General features: G+C 46.7%; 1 long non-coding RNA gene and 2 other non-coding genes across 3 annotated transcripts; all 3 read right to left on the reverse strand.

Annotated features, from left to right (window-relative positions):
• Positions 1–7289: 7289 nt before the first annotated feature.
• Positions 7290–7376, reverse strand: TRNAS-UGA (transfer RNA serine (anticodon UGA)). The gene has a single exon. It is a non-coding gene; the product is annotated as a tRNA-Ser (tRNA).
• A 218-nt stretch (positions 7377–7594) lies between these two features.
• TRNAV-UAC (transfer RNA valine (anticodon UAC)) lies at positions 7595–7667 on the reverse strand. The gene has a single exon. It is a non-coding gene; the product is annotated as a tRNA-Val (tRNA).
• Positions 7668–8807: 1140 nt separating this feature from the next.
• Positions 8808–10944, reverse strand: LOC147849020 (uncharacterized). Its single transcript, XR_015531855.1, has 2 exons — positions 10297–10944; positions 8808–9812 (listed from the first exon to the last, which is right to left on the reverse strand). It is a non-coding gene; the product is annotated as an uncharacterized LOC147849020 (long non-coding RNA).
• Positions 10945–13990: the final 3046 nt, after the last annotated feature.

Here is a 13990-nt window from a genome sequence, read left to right on the forward strand (position 1 = left end):
GGGGATAGGGATACGTTCAAAGAAGTTCAGGAAGAAAGGAAGAGCATGCCGTAAAAGCATGGTTGAAGGTCGATCCTGTCTTCCCAGGGAGTACCTAACAACACCATGTGGAAGAACCAACCTTGTGGATCAGGATGAGGTGCCGTCCTAGCGAATTGAAGTCTCCTTGGGTAGCCAACGACCTACAGTTATCCTTGTACCTCTGTGCCGAGCGAACGACTGTACGCTGTCTTGTTTTCTGCCAGCTGGGATTGCTTGCCGGCCAGATCGGATTGGAGCAACCATTGCATGAAGGCACATTACCCATCCTCTTGGGGACAAGAGACTGAACGACATCCCGATTTACTGCATTCCAGGACATCTGGGATGAGAGCCGTAGGTGATACCGGCGAAACCCAGCCAGATTTTGTTCTGGCAGGTAGTCAGAGGACTCATAGTACCCGCCCCGAAAGGGGCCCCTCACGCACGCACGGGGAAGACGCTAGTTTTCAGGGAAGAGGAAAGTCTTTATTTCTTTTTCCACGTTGTTTTCTTCTAGCAGCAGGAAAGGAGTCTGGATGTCTGCCTAGCTTCGGCAGATTCTACTCAACGCAATCTGCAAACTCGAATCCCCGAAACCTGACTCAATGCGGAATAGAATTGATCGTCGTTTGGTGGATCTCCAGCAAGCAGTTTTAACTAAAAGAACAGGACATACCACAAAATTCAGAGAGAGAACACGAAGCGATCGATCTGCTTACCGAGGGCTAAGGCTAGACCGCAGGACCTGGATTTATGACGTCCGGCCCGCTCCTCTCGAGTCCTGCCTGCTGGGAACGAACCACGAGGACGACCGCCAAGAACGGGCGTACTCGAGGGGGGCCAGAACCAAGCCCAAACGGGACGGAAGGGTACGGAGCGAGGTATTATAAAGCATTGCTTTATGGCGGCCGAAGAAAAGAAAAGAAAAGAAAAGAAGCGGTTTTCATCATCATGCATGAAGGCGCGCGCGCGCGCCGGTTCATCATGAAGGCGCTGAGTCAGAATTTTCCACTCCGCTAAACTAAAGAGGACGACAGAGAAGCAGGAGACGACGAACCCCTGCAACTACGTCGGACCTCTCGGAGTGAAAAAGAAAGCCAGATGGTGGTAGACTATCACGTACGGCTTTGCCCTCCCCGCCAACCACGTGTCAATGTGCCTCTACGGAAGGAACATCGACGGGCGGGTTTCCCGGGCGATCTAAAGCAAGTTGTTGGGGTAGAGAGCCGTATGCGCGGCGACGTGCTCGTATGGTTCGGAGAGGACTCAGCGTACACTGATCCTGTTGATTGGTGGAAAAGCAGCTTCACTCCTTATTCCAAATATGCTTTTTCAGGAGTATCATGATTTGCCGTCTAAATGGTTTTGTACGAAGTATCTATTGGTCCTATTATCATTACTGCACTAATTTGTGTAGGTTTTTGTAATTTTAGTGAGATTGTCATAGCGTAAGAGCAGATATGGTTTCGCATTCTCTTGTTCTCCGTATTGATTCTGTTTTCTATCTTTCGCTCAGTAGAAACTAATCGAGCTCCGTCTGATCTACTAGAAGTAGAAGTTGAATCAGTCGTGGGCTATAATGCGGAATATCTTTTAATGGGATTTGCTCCCTCTCTTTCGGGAGAATATGCTAATACGATCTTAATGAGGTGCGGAGCCTTGCATCCGACATTCGTTGGGCTTCCGCTCCCTGCAGGAGCCAGCGTCCCCTCAAGGGCTTTGTGCAGTAAACTCCTCCGGGCGACGATCTGAAGACTAGTAGGTCCCGCGAAGCTTTCGAAGAGGGGTAGCCTGGTGTGTAAGCACAGCAATGAACCGCGAACCCGTCGGACGACCTATCTAAGATTAGGAGGATATCTCAGGTGGTTATCCCGCAACTCTTCCCCAGACCTATACTATCGAATGCTCATATGGGAAAGTGCGCTCTTAGGTCTGGAACCAGGGAGGGTTGCTCCGAGAAATCCCTTCTCGTTTCCTCCAGGGGGTGCGGACACACTTGCACGGATTACAGGTGACGGCTACAAAGATGGCGGGGAAGGAAACAGTACCCGACATCCAGGGATGAATGTAAACTCATTGGACAGGGGTAATCATTCTGGTCCTGGGAGAGAAGACTCACCAACAACAGTGGTAGACACTAGTCTGAAAGGCTAGCAAAACAGAATCACCGAGACAACGGCAGCCCCATGTACTCCTGTTGCGGACGAGAGACTGCTTGCTTGCTTGCTTGCTACTGGCGTCCCATGAGCAAATTGAGTCTGAACCAGGCGACTTAACCCCCAGCGAAGAGGGATTTCTGCTGAAAACTTGTTCGTTACGTTACGTTAAAGGGGATCTTTTTGGAATGGTCGGAGAAAGACTCGCTGCGCCTCTTGTCAGGCGCCTTGCTCGAGCCCGCGGGAGAAGTGATGGTACTGTTTATTTCCAAAAATTCGTTCTCGGAGTCAGAAGGTAAAGCACCGTATCTCACAGCTCCCTACTAACGCTCCGCTATCAATTCCAAGTTAGAGGAGGGAGGAGTACCCTGGTCTGGTAGCCAACCCACTTTAATGCTATCGCATTCTCTCTGCTGGGTTAAAACCTAAAGAAAGTGTGCTTATCAGCAGCAAGCACAAACCCGGTTGGTTGTTTTCAGCTGCCCTTTCTGTAGGTTGAGTGGCTTCAATCTCTCCCCCCGGCAGGCAGGCAGGCAGGCAGGCAGGAACTTTCTCGCTCGGCCTTTGACCACCTACCTCTCATTGTTCTCCTGGGGACTCACTCACTTTAGAGATTTTTCTCCGTCTATGCGGGCTCTAAGCCGATGAACCGGTTCATCATGAAGGCCTTCATGATGAAAAAGGGGTTGGCGGGTTTGATGAACCGCCTTGTAGGCCAGCCTGAACTGTAAGTCGATCCCACTCTGCTGCTGCTGTGCCAACCACCACCGAGACATCCATGCGAGAGAGAGATCGGATTCGAAGACCTAAACGTTGCATTGGTTGGAGAAGAGGAAACTCAATATTCCCGGGACGGAGCCGTATGACGCGAGAGTGTCACGTACGGTTCTTTGAGAAGGGTGTGGATACACCTATTGGGCTAAGGGCCACAGAGCCGCGCCCTCACTCTCCTAGTCTATGTACACCGCCTTTCCCGGGAGGTTGGCCATCCATTTTAGATCTTCCTAGTTTCCAGGGAATTCCGGGCTCAATCTGGTTTGGCACAAAGGTTATTTTCTTTCCGTTCGTATATATATGGGTTTGCGCAGCATTTCTATGACATTGTTATGATTAACCAATGAGACTTGGACGGAAAGTCTTCCCGCCTTTATCATTAGCTCGGGTAGTTTCTGTATTCGGCGTTCCAGTAGCCTTTGACTGGCTACCTCAATGAATTGAGCATACTGTGATGTTGAACGTCATAATTAATGGGGTTCTGGTCGGAAGAAAACGGCGTCCAGACCCCTCTCACGCACGCCCGCCGATGGAAATTTCGTAAACAGAATGCCGCCTTGCGATCGTCCGATCGATGCTTCTTCGAGGGTGAGAGCACCGACCGGGAAAATAAAAGGAGGAAAGAACCGATACCCCAGCTACTACGGCGCGCGCCTCCCAGATCACAACAATATCTTCTTCTTTTGCTAGGCTTACGGCAGACGCCCTCGGCATAATCGCAATGGACGGCCCTAGGTACGGTAGTGGCGAGTCCAGGTTGCTTGACCTAAACGATTTACCGCCAACCGAAAGGTAATCGTTCGGTTATGTCAAGGGGTGAGTGCTGTGTCAAGCGGGCGGATGCATGATGAACGCTTTTCGGGGCCGCACGCAGAAGGAAAAACACAGATTGCGAAATACGCCTACCATAAATTAATTGCTTCGTCATTGTAGAAGGGCAAAACGTCACAAAACATGTACTTGAGCTTCGAATTAATGTCTCTAAAAGTTTGGGGTACGCCCGCGTGTTTCGACAAGAACACTAAAAAAACCTAATCTGGCTTTATGCAAGATAGCCAAGGCACGTTCAAGCAATTGAAGGAATATCATTGCTCACATCTTTGGCGAGGGTTATAATTCATAGGAGCATCCTGCGGTTACGGCTAGAGGAGGTAGAGTGAAAGATTCGTTAGGTGTGAATTATCATCGTATTCGAGGAGTTAAAGATTCGTAGGGAATCCCGGATTGAAGATGAGGCAGACTAAAACATGGTACAGAGAAACCTAAGAATTCGATACGAATAAAAAGGTCAAATCAGGGAATGGTTGCTTTTCTCGCTCATCGCCTTCAGACCGGTTTAATTTTTCGGGAAGACTTTCAGAATGACCGGCGGAAACTTTTGGAACGGAAAGCCATCCGCTTCGATCCCATTGCAAATATTTCTGCGCCCATCTAGCAGGGCTTTTGTCACCCAGACCCAAGGGAGGCCGTGAAGGAAGCACATACAGCTGCTCGGAGAGATTAAGCTACATCTGGGGAGTGGATAATAAACAAAAAAGATTAATCAAGAAATTAGTCCACTTTTGTATGATTGATGGTAAAAGAACAAAATCTCGTGTTATTGTTTCCTAAACTTCTTCTCGTCTTTCCTGAACTGAACCCGATGTTCATGTTATCACACTCCTGGCTAACGCCATAGAGAATGTCAAGCCTACTCGCGAAATCAAGAAAGTGAGAATCGCAGGGACTACTCGTAATGTACTCAAGATTATTGCCAAAGAACGTTAAGAAACCTTAGCTTTTCGTCGGATCATGGAAGCAGCTGTCAAATGACGTACTATGAGCAGAAATAGCCAGAGCTTGGATTAATGTTCATCTGCTGAGATACCGGATGCTTATCAAAGAAAGGGAAATGTTCGTAAAAGAAGGGATGATCTTCATAAACCGGCAGAGGCCAATAGAAGTTTCGCGCATTATAGGTGGCGGTGAACCATTGAAAACATGTAATGAGCTGGGGTCAAGAGCTGTTAGACACTTTAGCAGCACACACCCTACATCGCAGAATCGAGTAATTGGTAATCCATCGTTCGAATGCTTAATGATTCTAATATTGACAATGAGACCTGCCAAAAAAAAAGAAAGCGAGAATTCGATTCTGGTGTGAATTTGGTGCTACGTGAATTTAATGAAGAAAGTTCGCACTCCCTTCCCTACTGATAATTGGGGGCATCTGAGCCCGCCCCTCGGACATGGGGGCACAAAAGCAGCACAAAAAGCACTATACCCTCCCTGTCTAACTTGTTAAAAAACAACGGAGTAAGTCTTTGCCGGCATTGTTAAGTCATTGGAAAAAGACACCTAACAACAATGAAGATTCGTTTCCAGAGAGTTTATTCACCGTTGCTCCTGGAGAATACTCTGCAAACAACAAACCGTGCGTGCCCTTTCAAGGTTAATCTCAACGATGAAGCGGCTAGCTCGACTCCATCGATCCTGTGTACAATGTCTCAGATTACAGGCCTTCGCTGTGGCGGAACTTGATGACCTGGACTGCGAAGAGCCCTATAGTGACGGCGATAGCGAAGCAGAGGTTGAAGAATTTCTTTTGCCTGCTTCTAACTTTATTATCAAGAATAATGTTCTGGCGGTCAGCGTTAGATAAATCTCATAAGAAATATATTCAAATAGGAATTTGTACGTTCAAACCGTGCGTGTGCCAATTGCTCGAAGAAGCAAAGGTTAAGCTTGAAGCCGAAGAAAAGAGAGGTAAGGAAAGATTAATGATAAGCGATGGATTGGGCCAAACAAATTCGGCGGATTTCTTGAGAAGGAAGGAATACTTGCAAAAAATGATCGAACAATTTGTTGACGAGAGATCAATCTATAATAACTCGCTGGACCTTTTTGATTGATAAGCTGACCAACAAAAGGCAAACCAACATGCAGGATAGGTTTATTGCGCACTTCAAGAAAGATAAAGAACTAATAGACATTTTAACGTCCTTCGATGTATATACGATTGAAATACTTACGATATTTTAGAATCTTTATTGTTAGATTGTTTATTAATAGGGATTGCCTCTTTTCCAGAGTCTAAATTATTATTATTAAAATCTTTACCGTCAGATTGTTTATCAACAGAGATTGACCCAGACTCAGATTTTCTTGAGTCTGAATTAATCGAAAAACAAAATAGCCACGGCCTTTACCATTAAACTTACATTATAACACTTTTTTTTCAATTTCAATATCTCATTTTCTAATGCTATTGTATGACAGCAGAAAAATTGCGGTATAAATGAAAATATTATTAATACAAAGAAAACCTTGTTTTCTTCTTTGATCAAACAAACTCATATCTTTAAATAATAAACGAATTCTAGTTTGAATAGAATCTAAAGCTACTTTTGCTTTCATTCACCAAAAGCAGCTGCTTTGGTTGCGTTGGTTGTTAACCATTTTAAGAGAGTGTATAAGGACCTACCACTCTATACGGCGGTGTACGATTGCTTCATATCAAACTACAAAGTATCTTCACTATTACCAGATCTATATAAATCAACCCTGTTCGGGTCTTTAGGTTGTCCGATGGCAACCAAAGCGTCTTTCTATTGTTCCCCGAACCATTCGAACTCTTTTACCAGATTCTTGGCAGTCCCTTTCCCAAAGAAAGTTGGGAAGTGCAGTCTCTGCAGGCAGGCAGTTAGCCCCTCGGGTCGTTCAGTCTCGAAGGTATGGTTCGGGCTTCGTTCGTTTCTTGTGACCAGATTCATTGGTTCGAGGCTACGTACGTTGGATCGGGTTCGGGCCCTAAAATATGTGATTGGGTAATTACGATGGCTCGTATACACGTTCGAGGATCACTCTCCAGGCGACGGAGGACTGCTTAGTGATTGAAGGGAGAGAAGAAACCCATTTGATTTCTCACTAGAGGCCTAATGATTGCATAACTCTGAGGTTCCAACTGCTACGGATAGAGGGATTTGAACCCCCACGACTGAGTAAGGTCACCAGAACCTAAACCTGGCATGTCTACCAATTCCATCATATCCGCACATCGATTCTTATTTCGAAACCACCCTTTTTCACTGCTAACTGGATAGAGCTAAGAACGCCAATGGCTCGGATGGCGTAGCAATTAGAGGAAACTGAAACACCACCCCGTATTTTTCGATTCTCCCGCAAGCAAGCAAGCAAGCAAGCAAGCAAGCAAACGCGCGACTTGCTCAATGGAGCCCGCTTACGACGATCCCTTTTAACCTCTCAGGCTCTTATAGAAGGCTTATAGAATGCCTATATGCTTTCCAAATCAAGTTAGGGTGATGGGAAAGTGGGAATGCTAACTTATGACCATACTCACGGATGGAGAGGGATTCGAACCCCCGGTATCTCTCCGAATACTTCGGTTTTCAAGACCGACTCTTTAAACCGCTCAGACATCCATCCCTTTCCCGACAAGATCACGAGCCATCAATAATCAACGGGAAAGCGTGCCAAGCTTTCAGGTCTTTGTAAATCGCACGCAACGCCTTCAGAAAACAAATAGGTTGTACCGCAGGGCCTCCTCTTTGGCCCCTCCGACCAGAAAGGTTAAGCGTGGTAATTGATCATTCTATTTTAGATTGATAGGAACTAAGGCGTCCTAATAACCAAGTTTACAACCATGGGCAATAACGGACTCGAACCGCTGACTCCCTCGGTGTAAACGAGGCGCTCTACCAACTGAGCTAATTACCCGGAGTGCCGGCGATACTTCGGAGTCTCGCCGGCTCTGTTTTCTGTAGGTCACATAGAAATTTATCCATTCTTTCTACGGCCACGTCAATCCGCTTCTTTTCTTGTTGGGCCGCTAGCAATTGTCTAGCTTCTGCGTTTAGTTTTTTTTTTCGCTCTCGAACGGTTACGATGAACCGGTGCATATGGCCGGAGAACCAACCTTTGGTTCGAGATGGATTCGGCCTTCCCTTACGTCATGTTCATGGCCTTGCATTCCAATGATCACTGCGCTTCACTTGGCTCCAGAGAGCAAGAAGGCCTAGCTAGAACAACAATCTCAGTGACAAAATTGACCTCGGCTAGAAGGTTACGTAAGTGAATTTCAGTCGGGCCAGCAGCAGTGTTCACATGTTCATAGATGCTCCAATGAAAAAGCATAAACATCACGAAGCCCGTCTAAAGTTTAGTTTTTTTCTTCGCTGAAAAGCAGCAGCTCTCGATACACTGGTGCATATGGCCGGAGAACCAACCTTTGGTTCGAGATGGATTCGGCCGAAGGGAGTGAGAACCGGCGTGTTGGCATTAACAATCATGCTCTCATCTTTCGAATCAGTCGTTACGGGGTCAATGAGCTAGCTCGTAGCTACGAGAGAGATTCCCTAAGAACAAGGTGGTTCTGGAATACGAGATAAAGCAACGAGGACAGTGGGAACAAGACCTTTTGGTGGTGGGACCCTGGACTGTTTAAGTGTTGGTCCCGGGGCACCTATCCTGGCGCATTCTTGCTTGCTTGCTTGCTTGCTGAACCCGGGTTGGCGTTAGCTAACCGCCTACCAAACTTGACCTGCTTTCATCTTGGGGCCTGACCCGCTTTATTCCTCGTCGTTGAGGGCGTGCTTGCTTGCTTGCTTGCTTGCTTGCTGGGGCACTCGACCGCAATAAAGGGAGAGAAGCTTTCACGACTTCCCACGGTGTGGCCATTACTCTCAAAGGGTAAGCTGGTTTCACCGTTATGAGCCAGTTATTGAAAAAGCGTTCGCACGCTTGTGGGGCGAAAGGCCAGAGGAGGACTCCTTTTCCCTCTTCTTGTGGTCCTTCGGACTTCAACAAAGGAACGGCGGAGTCGTAGCTCTTTGATTCACCCCTAGCCACGAGTCATCCCCGTATTTTGCCACATACGTGAGTTCGGTCCTCCAAGGCCTCTGTGGAGAGCTCGATTCAACCTGCTCGTGGCTAGATCAATCGGTTTCGGGTCAAATAGAAACAACGCCGAAGATTCAACCTCGTTGCGCCTACACCTAATGGCTTAAGCCGCTGTTCCCATTCACTCGCTGACCCATTATGCAAAAGGTACGCCGTTAGGGTGGAAAGTGCTAAAGCGAGAGCCGACAACGCGAAGCTTCGCTCAAGGGTTCGCGTATGCGAACATTAGTGGCTTTGCCTCCGAAAGCTACAGCGCTTTCTCAGCTTCGCGTATGCGTTCCATCGAACATTAGTGGCTTTGCCGCATTTTCTCAGCTTCGCTCTTCCGACTGATAGTTTGCATCGGATTTCAGGTTTTCTATTGCACTCCCGGCATACGGCGGGGTCTTTTCACTTTTCCCTCACGGTACTTGTGGTACGCTATCGGTCATTGAGGAATACTTAGGCGCGGGGGTGGTCCCCCTTAGTCACGTAAAGCGATCATTATTCAAACACGGTATCCGCGTTTTGTAATGGTAATCAAACTTGCCAGGAAAGATCTACGGGGCTATCACCTTCTTTGGCCAGATCTTCCAACCTTTTCAGAATTCCTTGAGGAAGGGTTCCCACCCTTCCCTCTACTGCAAGTTCTCCCCCGCACGGGGCCAGGGAAAGCGGCCCTTCTGGGCTGGGGCCCCTTCCCTTTTCTTTGCCTAATCCGCTTTCGCTCGCCGCTACTAACGGAGTCTCAGTTGATTTCCTTTCCTTTAGCTACAATGATGTTTCAGTTCGCTAAGTTTCTCAAGTCCGAGGCAGAGCCGCAGCACACGGCATGCCCGGCAAGCTTGGATACGGTTTCCCGATTGGAAACCCATGGATCACAGACGGTATCTCCCCATGGCCTTTCGCCTTTGGAAGCGTCCTTCCCTCTCAATGCCCAGGCATCCATCCAATGCATTCTTTTCGATGCAGTAGGAGTTGAACCTACCGAACACCGTACAAAATCTTAATGAGTGTTCTGCGATCGCCACTCAACCTGTGACTGCTTAAAACCGAGACAAAAAGAAGCCCGCATAGATTATTATACAATAATCTTCGGACGTTTGTAAAATGCGGAAGAAGCGCGGAAAGAATTGGTCGAGTACTTGGACAGAGGATTCATTGTTTCGACGAAAACGTCTACCAAATGACCCTGCATCCTCTGTTTTTTCCTTTACGCTCTTGAGTTCTCTTTCCGTGCTGTGCGATACGAAGTTTGTACAATCCGCAGCAAGCAAGCAAGCAAGCAAGCAAGCAAGCAAGCAAGAAGGGCTTCGTCCTTCCTCCTTTCTTAGCGTCTCGTTTAACTAAACACTTTAGATTTCCCTGACAAGTTCCCTAGCTCTCTCGAGCGTAAGAGTTGAGGAACAGATTTTCCGATAATGCATGCCAGCCAGGGATTTACGCATCATTGGTATTGTGTGTTTACCGTTCTAATCTGTCTTCACATCCATAGCTTGCTTTTTTGCGTTGTCGTACGCCTTTTCATTGTTTCTGGCTGATATCAGATTCGCATCTGACCTTTAGGCAATCGCATATACGATTTGAAAGGGTCCGGGCTGTCGAACCACGTCTCCCGAAAATTATCAGTACATATGGCAGAAAACGCTTTTCACATATCGAGGTCGGAATGGGATCGGGTGTTTCACGTCTTACAAAGATGCCCGGACGGAACGAAACGCTTGATTAATGAACAAAAGAGTGCTAACGACAAAAGCGGCGGGCGCCGAACAGCAAGCAAGCAAGCAAGCAAGCAAGCAAGCAAGCAGGGAAAGTGCAAATACAGCTGGTACTTAGCCTTCGATCGCTACCAACCTCACAAGGATGTCATCAATTCGCAGGTGGTTATTAAGTAAAAAGTGTAATATAAATGGCTACCAAACCAAAGTTCTTCTTTTGAACTTTCAAGAAGGCCTGAATATTCATGGATTATTATACGATAATCTTTAATGCGGCTCAGATTGCGGAAAGAATTGAATGCTGGAATTTCGAAATTCCGTTGGTAAAATTCAGAAGGATCATGCAAGAAGGCAATATCATCTTCTGGCCATAATCTGCGAATCCAGCAAAGCAAAGCAAAGCAGCACTTTTCTTTTCACTTTAAACCGAGCCGGCGGCAATCTTGATGAATCACTGGCAAGAAGATGCTTTGCACTTTTCTTTCCACTTTAAAGCAGCAATCTTTGAACTCGGAAATGGCACTTTTCCCTGCAAGCCTGAAACGCACGCCTTCCCCAAAAGAAAAGCGGAACCACCTAACGAGTATTTTAAACAGCAAGCATGATGAACCGGCATGTTCATCAAACCAAACAGGTTCTTCATGCATGCATGAAGGCCTTCATGATGATGAAAACCGCTTCATTGGAATGTCACCGTCTCATTGACAACACGAATGATAACGAATTGACAATATGAATAGTCACGTTAGTTTCCCATTCTTAAGCATGGATTATTATACAATAATCTTCATTTGCTTTTTTACTGTTGACAACATGTAGTGCGGGGGCAGGGTTTGAACCCGCAGTCTTCAGGTCATGAGCCTGACGAGTTGGCCATTTACTCCACCCCGCAAGCAAGCAAGCAATTGATCTCTCTCTAGCGAATCGGAATTTATTTTAGAAAAAAAGAAGCCAGAAAATAGATTGCCATAGCCATGGGTTCAAACCTTTCCCCGAAGCTGCCGGCCGAAATCAACCGTTGCCAGTCGTTGTGTCCAACGAAGCTACGCGTAATGACTGTCCCTACCAAAAGACAAACAAACAAAGCATTTCTATAGGAGGTAACTGGGCCAATTCCCGCAAACCACCTATAGGTTAGGTGGCGGTGATCTATCGGCTTGTTCAATTCCCGCCGTTATCCGCTCACCCGCCTAACGCTCCTACAAACAAAAGGGAGGGTCTCCTTAGTAATTACGTGAGGGGGCCTCCTTCCCCATCTCTTGAACTAGACTGAACCAGTTGTTACTGATGATAGAGAACTGGCAATTTTTTAGCGGAACGTAGCCGGATTTTTCTACACCTCTTCACTCAATAGCTTTTACTCCTTGATACCCTCAAGTATGTGTGGTTTGATTTTGTCGGGGAGTTCCTTCTCATATTAAGCGATCTATGTCAAAGGGATCTAGTCCGGGAACCCATTGACCGCCGCGAGGATAACTACAATCTGTCATTCGATAGGGATCAGGGGATATTATAGTTATTTAAGTACCTCGGTAAGCCTAGCGCCGCAATATGGCGAATACTAAATAGCGGGATCGAGGTCTGACCCAAATTACGCAGAAGCGGCAACTTCACGATGTTATGCCGGCTCCAATTTTAAGGTGCCACGAAGTGCTTTCATAGCTTTCGGCTAAGCGGCAGACCCAACACAACTAACGAGTAATCCTACGTTAATAACGAGCCAAACTCCGCGATAGAGAGGTTCAGTTTCCGGGAGGATTTATCCATCTGTAATGAGAATGACATTGATAAGAGTATAAACAGAAACGTCTCCAGCTTATATTTCAATGACGAGTGAAGCAATCGAGCTACCTACACCAGTCTAGTCTAACCTTTTGGCGGCTCTTTCCGATGAACAGAGATATGAATAGAAGACATCTCCGAGGGAAACCTCACAACCTAGTAGTCAACGTGGCGATAATGACATTTATCAATATGCCACTGATTACTTACTGGGATCGTCATAGATGATTAATGCGTGCATTCCATGATCTCTAGAAGACTCTCCCGTAGCACGACCAGGATGTAGTGCCGGGAATTACAGGAGAGCAGAATCCGAAGCCGTGACTACAACAATAATGAGATATTCCAGAGCACCGGCTTCCGGGGGAATCTTAACCGATTATGCCACGGTTGAACGTTTTTATCCAATCACTACGTACACGCGAAACAATTTTTCACTATCGAAGGTGCCCTATGCGTTGATTGGTTTCTAGTTCAGAATGGTATCAATAGCTATAGCAGTCTTTCCAGTTTGTCGGTCGCCGATTATCAGTTCCCGTTGACCACGACCTATAGGGACTAGGCTATCCACCGCTTTTAACCCTGTTTACATAGGTTCGTGGACAGATTTACGTGCAATAATCCCAGAGACTTTGACTTCTACACGTCTTCATTCTACCGCGCTCAAAGATAGAGTCAAGCTTCTGCCGAGGAGAAGTGATCGTAGTTGTGCTCTCCGAACCGTGCGGAATAGTCGCCCATTACACGGCTCTCTAACTTGACTTTATCTGGGTCTTGTTTAACCCCAGAGGCCGAAAGGAGGGTGGAAACTTCCTCACAAGTTCCCTCCTCCTTTCCTCCTTGGGGACCCACTTTGTGATTTCCTGAAGTCCACTCTCTCCTGGAGTTTGCAGAGAGGAAAATGGCTTTTCAGTTAAGTCAGGTAAAACTTGCTTGCCTTTTCGCCGAAAAAGCAATAGAAAAAAGTTATGAATACAAGAAAGAAGAAACCGCAACCGCAGCCCTGGATGATTCTTCCTGAAGTAAGTTCTAAAGAATGCCCTAACCAGATTGATTTATCCATTTCACGTAATTCGGTCGGTTACGTGTTTTTCATAGCACCTTTCATGTCGTGCCACATAAAGATGGATTACCTAAAATCAGTTGAATTCCTAAATCATGAAAACAACTTTCACACGACGGCATCAAACGGGGCAAATCATCCATCTAGGAAGAACAGGATGTGGTTCCCAAAGAATGCTTTGACACCAGTGTTTCCTTCCTGTACTCCAGTGTTTTCGGAGCATCCTAATGGTTACACAAAATGGTCAAAACCTTAAAGACTTTGGGATTATTAGAAACGAATACTTCCCACACGTGTTCTCTAGGAGAGATTAGTCTCCCGCGAGTGCCTAAAGAATAGACAATCGACACTTTCTTTTTCAACGAAGGGAGTCCTTCACATTCCCATAGCCCTTTCTCTCTAGCTTTCTCTTGCTATACCGTCGCCGTTGCTGTTCTCAACCCTTTCATAATGTTACGCGGGCAGGAGAGCACTGAGGTAAAGTAACGGACGAGGGGGCACTATGATGGGTGGAAGGGGCGGGCCGGTGATTTTCAAGAGCGGATACCTATCCCTAAACAAGGCACAAACCTTATCGACATACAGGTTCCTACTTGCTT

The sequence above is a fragment of the Azolla caroliniana genome, unplaced genomic scaffold, assembly GCF_043228905.1.
Source record: "Azolla caroliniana isolate FFs.n. ecotype wild unplaced genomic scaffold, voAzoCaro1.0.p SCAF_151, whole genome shotgun sequence".
NCBI lineage: Eukaryota > Viridiplantae > Streptophyta > Polypodiopsida > Salviniales > Salviniaceae > Azolla > Azolla caroliniana.